The 10000-nt window shown below is 42.1% G+C and overlaps 1 non-coding gene across 1 annotated transcript; it reads right to left on the bottom strand.

Annotated features, from left to right (window-relative positions):
• Positions 1–9289: 9289 nt before the first annotated feature.
• On the bottom strand, positions 9290–9391 carry LOC144543158 (U6 spliceosomal RNA). The gene has a single exon (XR_013507707.1). It is a non-coding gene; the product is annotated as a U6 spliceosomal RNA (small nuclear RNA).
• Between the last annotated feature and the right edge of the window lie 609 nt (positions 9392–10000).

Raw genomic sequence — 10000 nt, 5'->3', positions numbered from 1 at the left:
ATCTGTTTTTAGATAGCCTCATTAAGATAGCAATATTGGAAGTCAAGTGGAGACTTAGCACTCATCACCTAAACTATTCAGCTATGAATATATTAATTAGCACTCATCAACAGGTTGATAACATTGTGGGGGAAGCCCCATTCACATGATGAGTCACAAACTCCTCCCACCTTTGATAGGCCCCAATCAAGCTGATGGGCCTATGGCATCATCATGGAGGATAAATACTGCAGGAGAAATTACCTGGATTTCCAACAATCTGGTCATATCACTTTCTTTCTTTTTTGATCATTCATATCACTTTCTTTCTTTTTGGATCATTTCCAGTGTTTACCCCCCTCTTACCTTTGTACAGTGTTCTAGTAACACAGCAACACAGTCTTAACTTAAGTGTCTCTGTATTTTTACACTAGTAAATGCACAAGTCCAATACAGGACACACATAACAATGTTGTTTACTTTCAAATTTTTCTGGCTTTTATTGATCATTCTTTGATTTTATTCATTAGCAATTCATTGATAATACCAGTTTTCAACTTGAAAAGGTAGAATATGATTAAGGTTATTTTTAGAGAAAATGTTGAGAGTCCGGTAGCAAACAACATATGTGTTGAATGCAGGAGAAATTACCCAGCTTCTCAACATTGTCACCATATAGTCTAAACCAATATCAGAACAGCTGCTCAAATTCAACACAAACTTTTACTCAGTTTCACACAAAGATTGAAATCTACACATTGTGAAACATAATTTACACTCCTCTGACCTTTTGAATCTGTTTTTAGATAGCCTCATGATGTGAGCAGATGAATGGGTTGGCTTCTGTTAAGCAGCCAAATGTTGAGAGTCCGGTAGCAAACAACATATGTGTTGAATGCAGGAGAAATTACCCAGCTTCTCAACATTGTCACCATATAGTCTAAACCAATATCAGAACAGCTGCTCAAATTCAACACAAACTTTTACTCAGTTTCACACAAAGATTGAAATCTACACATTGTGAAACATAATTTACACTCCTCTGACCTTTTGAATCTGTTTTTAGATAGCCTCATGATGTGAGCAGATGAATGGGTTGGCTTCTGTTAAGCAGCCAAATGTTGAGAGTCCGGTAGCAAACAACATATGTGTTGAATGCAGGAGAAATTACCCAGCTTCTCAACATTGTCACCATATAGTCTAAACCAATATCAGAACAGCTGCTCAAATTCAACACAAACTTTTACTCAGTTTCACACAAAGATTGAAATCTACACATTGTGAAACATAATTTACACTCCTCTGACCTTTTGAATCTGTTTTTAGATAGCCTCATGATGTGAGCAGATGAATGGGTTGGCTTCTGTTAAGCAGCCAAATGTTGAGAGTCCGGTAGCAAACAACATATGTGTTGAATGCAGGAGAAATTACCCGGCTTCTCAACATTGTCACCATATAGTCTAAACCAATATCAGAACAGCTGCTCAAATTCAACACAAACTTTTACTCAGTTTCACACAAAGATTGAAATCTACACATTGTGAAACATAATTTACACTCCTCTTATCTTTTGAATCTGTTTTTAGATAGCCTCATTAAGATAGCAATATTGGAAGTCAAGTGGAGACTTAGCACTCATCACCTAAACTATTCAGCTATGAATATATTAATTAGCACTCATCAACAGGTTGACAACATTGTGGGGGATGCCCCATTCACATGATGAGTCACAAACTCCTCCCACCTTTGATAGGCCCCAAACTCCTCCCACCTTTGATAGGCCACAATCAAGCTGATGGGCCTATGGCATCATCATGGAGGATAAATACTGCAGGTAAACTCCACTGCATCAGTGTGTTTTCAATTCTGATCACACACACACCACCTCTTTGCCATTTTGGAAGAGAATTTCATCGAACCTTTAGACTTTTCTGAAGAAAACTCTTTTTTGAATTTTCTTGCTTTTGTAAAAGGATTTTTTTCTCCTGCTATTTCTATTTCTATTCTTTTTTTGTTTATTTTCTTGCTTTCTCTCTTCCCAAGAGCTTTGTTTTTTTTTTCTTCTTTTTGTGAAAAAGACTTTGCTGAGGACAATGGCAGGACAGGCTGCAAAGTAAGTACCAATTTGTTTTCACTAGTTGAATTGTATTTTGCTTGAAACAGGCAGATGTGGCTGCCAGTGCAGTAAGTGATATTCACTTGAAAAGATTTCTTCAAATAAGTCAGGGGTGGTTTCACTGACTGTCTACTTTCTCTCTTTCTCTCTCACAGCTCGGATCGCCGCATCATCCACTGCCTGCTGTGCGAGAAACCCCAGGAAGTACTGTCTGCCCACCTGGCCAGGGTCTGCATGAAGCGCAACACAGTTGCGGAGAGGCAGGCAGAGCTGCAGAGGGCCAAGACGTCGATGAAGGATTGGACCCGCCAAGGCAGAACCTGGGACTACGCCGAGATGTGCAGGCGGTACCCCCACAGGCCTTCCAGACTGGCTCTTCTTGAGGATCTTCGTAGAAGAAACTTCTTCGTCCTCAATGCCCCCATGGATGCAGACATTGAGCCCAGCGTCGAGCAGCCGTCAACTTCGGCTGCTGCCGAGCAAGCCCCCATCCCGGCCAGTGGCAGCACAGAGGAAGACCGTAGAGGCGCTGAAGAGACCCCCGGCACTGATTCCAGTGAGGATGCTGGTCCAAGTGACCCAACATGGCAAAAGTAAGTTCATCACCTCACTCAACACACACAAGTTCAATCAGTGGGCTTTGGCTGTGAACATCTGTAAGTTCCTTTGAGCTAATTTTCTCTGTATTTTCTCAGGGACACGGCCCAGTACCAGACAACCCTGAGGGTCAAAATGCAGCAGACGGGACTTTATGAAAAGTTCCCACGTGAAGCTGCAATTTTGACGGGGTTCAAGCACTACCTGACTACCTCTCTGCTAGTCCCAAACTGCCAACAGGAGGTAAGATCTAACCACATTTTATTTATTTATTGATTTATTTAACCTTCATTTAACCTGGCAAGTCATAAAGAACAAATTCTTATTTACAACCTACACTGTAGTATTCTGCTCTCTGTGTTGCTCTTTGCAGCCTGTAGTCTATTAGCATCTCTATAGTGTGACAACAGGCTCATTGACACAGGCACACACACACACACACCCCCATACACACACAGACTGCAGCTCTGTAGCAATTCATACTTCACTCATTCCCTCTTCCTCTTTCATCACAGGTAGACAATGTCTCCAGGATGTTCAGGTACATCCAGCCGAGCGGGGATGAAGTGAGCATGGACTTTCTCCTGAAGAGCACGGAGACCCAGGACTTCCTGAACAGGCTGAGGGTACTGCAGATGAGTCCATCCACCATCCTCAACTACATCAAGAACATGATCCGGTGTGTCCAGTACCTCAAGACACGCCTGGATTTGGCTGCAGCGGACCCGGACTTCCACAGGAAGTGTCAGGCGTACATCGAGCTGCTCAACACCTTGAGGAAGCCAGTGGCAAAGGCCCTCAGCAAAGACACATGCCAAAAAAAGTGAGTTGTTAATCTCCCTGCTCTACCTTTCCTTTAATGACTTCTCTCATGTGGATAGTACTTGGAAGGCTGCCAGGATTATGTGATACAGAAAAATCTCCAACTCTCCTCCTCATTGGTGTTTTGTTTTATCTTATCATTCTAGGTACGACCGCTTCATTCATGGCCAGGCGAGTCTCCACGACTGCCAGAGAGTCCTCCGCGAGGCCAAGAAGGACATGCTGGGCATCTACGGCAAGCTCCTGCAGCAGCAGCGTGTGGAAGAAGAGGAGAAGACACTGTTCCGCTACAACTGCGAAGCCATCCTGATGCTGAAACACTTCCAGAGACCCGGAGCAGTGGAGGGATTGACAGTAAGTACTTTTCCCCCACAGTGTTTCCTCAGTTGGTACAAAGTATTGCATGTAGTCAGTAGAAAATATCGCATGTCCAGATTCAAATAGAACAGTGCTACTTTGTTCATGTCATTAATTCCCACTGTGTCCTTCATTGTTTTCCAGGTGTCAGAGTGGCTCGACCAGAAGCGCGTCGATGGACGAGTCTGTGTGGGGGTCAGCCAACACAAAACGGCCACAATGCAGATAGCGACATTTGCCCTCACCGAGGAGGAGGCTGCTGTAAGTTCTCTAACAGGCTGAAAAAACCCTAGACCTAACCCTAACCCTCACCATGAATAACTGTATCCATCAATAATTTCTCAAGTATTAACTTCATCCATATCTTATCTCCACAGATGCTGGATGAATACTACAATGGCATCCGCCAAGGATGTATGCAGGATGATGTGGATGATAAGGGCAAATTTTTCCTGTCCAAATCCGGCGGACCAATTTCCAGCGCCACCAACGACCTCAGACGTCTGCATGAACAGTAAGTATTCGCAGAATCCCATGTACTAACATGTACATATTAATATGTACTGTACAGAGAAGGTAGACAAGGATTAAATTGGTAGACTGGTTTTGTACTCTTTCTATAATATTATTGTAATATAATATGATTGTAATCTGAGATTTCTTCTTCATTGCAGCTACAAAATCCCAAACATCACGAGCCAAGAAGTCAGAAAAGTTGCAGAGACAGCAGTGAGTGCGAACTTTTCCGAGGAGCAGAAAAGTGCAGCGGCACACTACATGGCCCACTCTACAGCGGTGGCCAATGCCCACTACAGGATGAGGACCCTGGAGGGTATCGTGGCCACCGCCAACCTGTTCAACAGTTTGGAAGGGTATGTGTCATCATCCAGAACACACAACCTTCAACTATTCTCTCTCTCACAGCTTCTTCCAAGGTCAGTCCAGCTGTTTGTCAGTGTTTAACCATGAAATCTTCTCCATCTTGCAGTTCTTCTACTGATGAGTCAGGGGATGAGAGGCGTGGTCGGGGACAGAAGAGAGGCAGAGACACCGCTGAACAGGACGGCAGGGACTTTGCCACGTTCATCCAGCACTTCCCGGTGACAGCGATGGGCCAGCCTCCCACTAAGAAGCAGCGGACCGAGGCTGGCTTTTCGATAAACAGAGTGTTGTATGATCGGTGGAGGGCTGCGCAGTATGGCAAGCGGGAGGAATACCTCTTGTGTAAGTGTAAATACTTTATTATGCAATGATTCAATTAAATGATCAACAACATTTCTATAAACAAAAGTAACGTAGAATTCACAAGTGTGGACAAGAATTTAAATTTCAATTTTCTCTCTTTGACAGCCCAATGTACAAGACGCCCCCCAACTGTCCAGAAGGTCGCAAAGGTCATCAGGGCCGAGGGGTGGACTGCCAACCATCCCCGTCCTGAGGACATTGTGGCCAAGTGGAAGCCAGCCAACAGGGTGCAGTGTGAGAGTGATCCACGCATCATCAGGAGTGTCACAAGGCAGAGGTGGACAGGCCTGGCCATCAAGGATTTCGGTGGCAACAAAGGGAAAGGTATGTAAAAATGTCTTGTTTTCCTTTGCTCTCCTGTTTTCTCTGTAAATTCACATATTCACATACTAATGTCACCTTCTTTTGACCACAGGAGTTGTTGCCACCAAATCCTTTGCCAAGGGCTCCATCATCTGTGATTATCATGGCAAGGTAATCACAGCAGCAGAGGGCAGGACGATGATGGAGTCCATGCAGGATGAGATGGGCTACCTTTTTTTCTTCAAGAGCCATGATGGTCGCGACCTCTGCATCGACGCCCAGACGTTTCCTTGCGAGTGTCACCCATCTGTCGAAACCCTTGGCAGAATGATGAATCATTCGCGGAAGAACAGCAATGTCACGCCACGGTACTGCAAGATGACCTTCCCGGAAGGAGTGAGGGATGTCATCCTGTTCCAGGCCACCAAAGACATTTCCATTTCCGAAGAGCTCCGCTTCGACTATGGAGTGAACAGGAAGTCTTTCCGAGGAGAAGGGCTGGAACTCGAGTGGCTGGATGACTGACCAACATAGCAGCAGGTAAAGTTTGAATGCAGGCCTATTAAGATGATGATTTTGTAACTGTTACTGTGTTGCCTCTTTGACACAGGAAACCCACATTAAATTTGTTTCTACATGTCTGTCAACAGGAAGGGAGGATGGCACCAAAAAAGGCTCAAGAAAAAAAAAAGCACCTGGAGCCTCAAACAGAAGGTGTGTATCTGACATGACTGAGTACTGTTCACTTTCAACTTTTGACACCTAAAAATGACATTAATGACTCATTTTTATGCTTTCTCTTCCATTCAGTCTCTCAGTCTGAGACTCTCAACAACCTGGGAAAGATCCCCCAAGATTAATCAAAAAAAACAAAAACAAACACAATACAAACAGACAATTTTATTGTTGTGTGGTGTGTGTGTGTGTGACATACAATTTTATTGTTGTGTGGTGTGTGTGTGTGTGACATACAATTTTATTGTTGTGTGGTGTGTGTGTGTGTGACATACAATTTTATTGTTGTGTGGTGTGTGTGTGTGTGACATACAATTTTATTGTTGTGTGGTGTGTGTGTAACAGGCCATCAATAAATTCATACAACTCAGCACAGAAGCTGAGAAAAATGGAATGAAAGGCCCAGACCAGGGATTTCCTCCTGCTCCTCCTCCCCCATCATCATTATCTGCACTCTGCACCATTGCACTATTGTCCTAGTGTTCTTTACATATGTATACATATACTGTTTTTTTTTTTTATTATATGTCTATATCTGTATATTTGTACATAGTAGTTAAATGCTTAGGTTTACCTCTGTTCATCTTGTTTTGTAAATAAAATCATCTTACTTTAAAAGTAATCCTCGGGTATGGCGTCCTCTTTATATGTTGCTGGTCACAAGGTTGAGCCAAATGTTTTCTTTGTTGTGGCCGTACGAGTTATTTTGATCTATATTATAACCCATGAAGGAAAGTTATAGATATCACTGGTGGTGTTTATTTAGTGTTTCTACTGTCAACATTACTACAATAAAAGAAAAGGTGGTGTACTACACTAAACTGAAGGTAAAGGAAAGTTAGAATATTGTATGTTAAAGGAATATTTGTAGTCAGCATGGTAACAGTGAGTACCAGGGGCACGTCACAATTATATAGTATGCAGTATAAATGTTGAGAGTCCGGTAGCAAACAACATATGTGTTGAATGCAGGAGAAATTACCCAGCTTCTCAACATTGTCACCATATAGTCTAAACCAATATCAGACCAGCTGCTCAAATTCAACACAAACTTTTACTCAGTTTCACACAAAGATTGAAATCTACACATTGTGAAACATAATTTACACTCCTCTTACCTTTTGAATCTGTTTTTAGATAGCCTCATGATGTGAGCAGATGAATGGGTTGGCTTCTGTTAAGCAGCCAAATGTTGAGAGTCCGGTAGCAAACAACATATGTGTTGAATGCAGGAGAAATTACCCAGCTTCTCAACATTGTCACCATATAGTCTAAACCAATATCAGAACAGCTGCTCAAGTTCAACACAAACTTTTACTCAGTTTCACACAAAGATTGAAATCTACACATTGTGAAACATAATTTACACTCCTCTTACCTTTTGAATCTGTTTTTAGATAGCCTCATGATGTGAGCAGATGAATGGGTTGGCTTCTGTTAAGCAGCCAAATGTTGAGAGTCCGGTAGCAAACAACATATGTGTTGAATGCAGGAGAAATTACCCAGCTTCTCAACATTGTCACCATATAGTCTAAACCAATATCAGAACAGCTGCTCAAGTTCAACACAAACTTTTACTCAGTTTCACACAAAGATTGAAATCTACACATTGTGAAACATAATTTACACTCCTCTGACCTTTTGAATCTGTTTTTAGATAGCCTCATGATGTGAGCAGATGAATGGGTTGGCTTCTGTTAAGCAGCCAAATGTTGTATGTTGTTACCAGTACCAGACAACCCTGAGGGTCAAAATGCAGCAGATGGGACTTTATGAAAAGTTCCCACGTGAAGCTGCAATTTTGACGGGGTTCAAGCAGTACCTGACTACCTCTCTGCTAGTCCCAAACTGCCAACAGGAGGTAAGATCTAACCACATTTTATTTATTGATTGATTTATTTAACCTTCATTTAACCTGGCAAGTCATAAAGAACAAATTCTTATTTACATCTTACACTATAGTATTCTGCTCTCTGTGTTGCTCTTTGCAGCCTGTAGTCTATTAGCATCTCTATAGTGTGACAACAGGCTCATTGACACACACCCCCATACACACACAGACTGCAGCTCTGTAGCAATTCACACTTCACTCATTCCCTCTTCCTCTTTCATCACAGGTAGACAATGTCTCCAGGATGCAATGATTCAATTAAATGATCAACAACATTTCTATAAACAAAAGTAACGTAGAATTCACAAGTGTGGACAAGAATTTAAACTTAAATTTTGCATTGCACTATTGTCCTAGTGTTCTTTACATATGTATACATATACTGTTTTTTTTTTAAATTATATGTCTATATCTGTATATTTGTACATAGTAGTTAAATGCTTAGGTTATTTTGATCTATATTATAACCCATGAAGGAAAGTTATAGATATCACTGGTGGTGTTTATTTAGTGTTTCTACTGTCAACATTAAAGGTGGTGTACTACACTAAACTGAAGGTAAAGGAAAGTTAGAATATTGTATGTTAAAGGAATATTTGTAGTCAGCATGGTAACAGTGAGTACCAGGGGCACGTCACAATTATATAGTATGCAGTATACATACAGTTGTATGACTTACACTGTGTAAATATTTGTGAATTATCTGATAACCCTCACACTTGTAGAAACAGCATCTCAGTACTCTTCTCAGTGGTGTGTGTCTCCCTTGGCACTGCTGTAGGAGCAAGGGAGCTTACAGCTGTCTGTGTGTCTCTCATACACATGCAAATTTCCCCCCATCCCCCATGGGCTGCACTAGGATCTCTGCAGCAAGGGAGCTCTCTGTGTGTCTCTCATACACATGCATACAGGAAAGAATTTATAAAGGAAAAAGGGTTAAAAGGTAAGGTCAGGTAAACTGAATGTAAAGGAAAGAGGTTAGTCAGTTGACTGACACTCGAAAATTCGGCCTTTTGGCCAAGATTCTTGCTGCATTCCCTTGAAAATAACAATAATGCTAATAAACAGTTAAATCCAGAGGGATGGGGCTTTCTGGAAGAGACATTTTCTGTCCTTAGCAGGTCTAATAAGGCCTGTAAGGGTGCTATTTCCTCAATAACCCAAAACAACATGGAAAAACTTTAAAAAGTCATATCTCAACCATTTTTGAAGCTAAAAAGATGATTTTAACGGCAAAATGAGGCATAAATTAGGAATGTTTCACAATTGCATGTCTCCCTTGCGGGGCCATGCCACTTTTCTCTGTATCATTCCCATGTTAGTATATGTGTATGCGTACGTAACACAACATCACCCTGGAACTCTGGGGTATATATAGGATGAGCTCCAGATACTGTCCCAAATATGGTGTCAGCTTAATGAGGCTTTCCAGACATAAATAGAGTACCACATCATAGGAAGGCTGGTTCTGATGAGAGAACTGCACAACAACAGAGCAATAAGCACTCAGGTAGTGATACTGATACTGGTGCATGTCATTTGAAGTGTATTACCACTCGTGGAAATCAAATATATTACTACCATAGGCAACTGCTAAGTGTGTCTCTCCATGGGCTGCAGTAGGAGCTGGGCAGTGGGGGAGCGTACAGCTCTCATACACATGCAAATTTGGGCAGTGGGGGAGCTTACAGCTCTCATACACATGCAAATTTGCACCCATCCCCCATGGGCTGCTGTGTGAGCTGGGCAGCAGGGGAGCTTCCTAGCTCTCCACCACCACCTAGTGGTCACTGTCTAGATGGCATACAGGAAAGAATTTATAAAGGAAAAAGGCATACAGGAAAGAATTTATAAAGGAAAAAGGCTGCTGGACATAGGCTTTGTAGTAAACAGATGAATAAAAGGCTCAGTTATGAATTCCACAACCTCACTCTGTCAATGGCTCCTCTCATGTG

Source organism: Centroberyx gerrardi, chromosome 21, assembly GCF_048128805.1.
Source record: "Centroberyx gerrardi isolate f3 chromosome 21, fCenGer3.hap1.cur.20231027, whole genome shotgun sequence".
Taxonomy (NCBI): domain Eukaryota; kingdom Metazoa; phylum Chordata; class Actinopteri; order Beryciformes; family Berycidae; genus Centroberyx; species Centroberyx gerrardi.
Note: the sequence above shows the minus strand (reverse complement) of the source record. Positions and strands in the feature narration are given on the sequence as shown.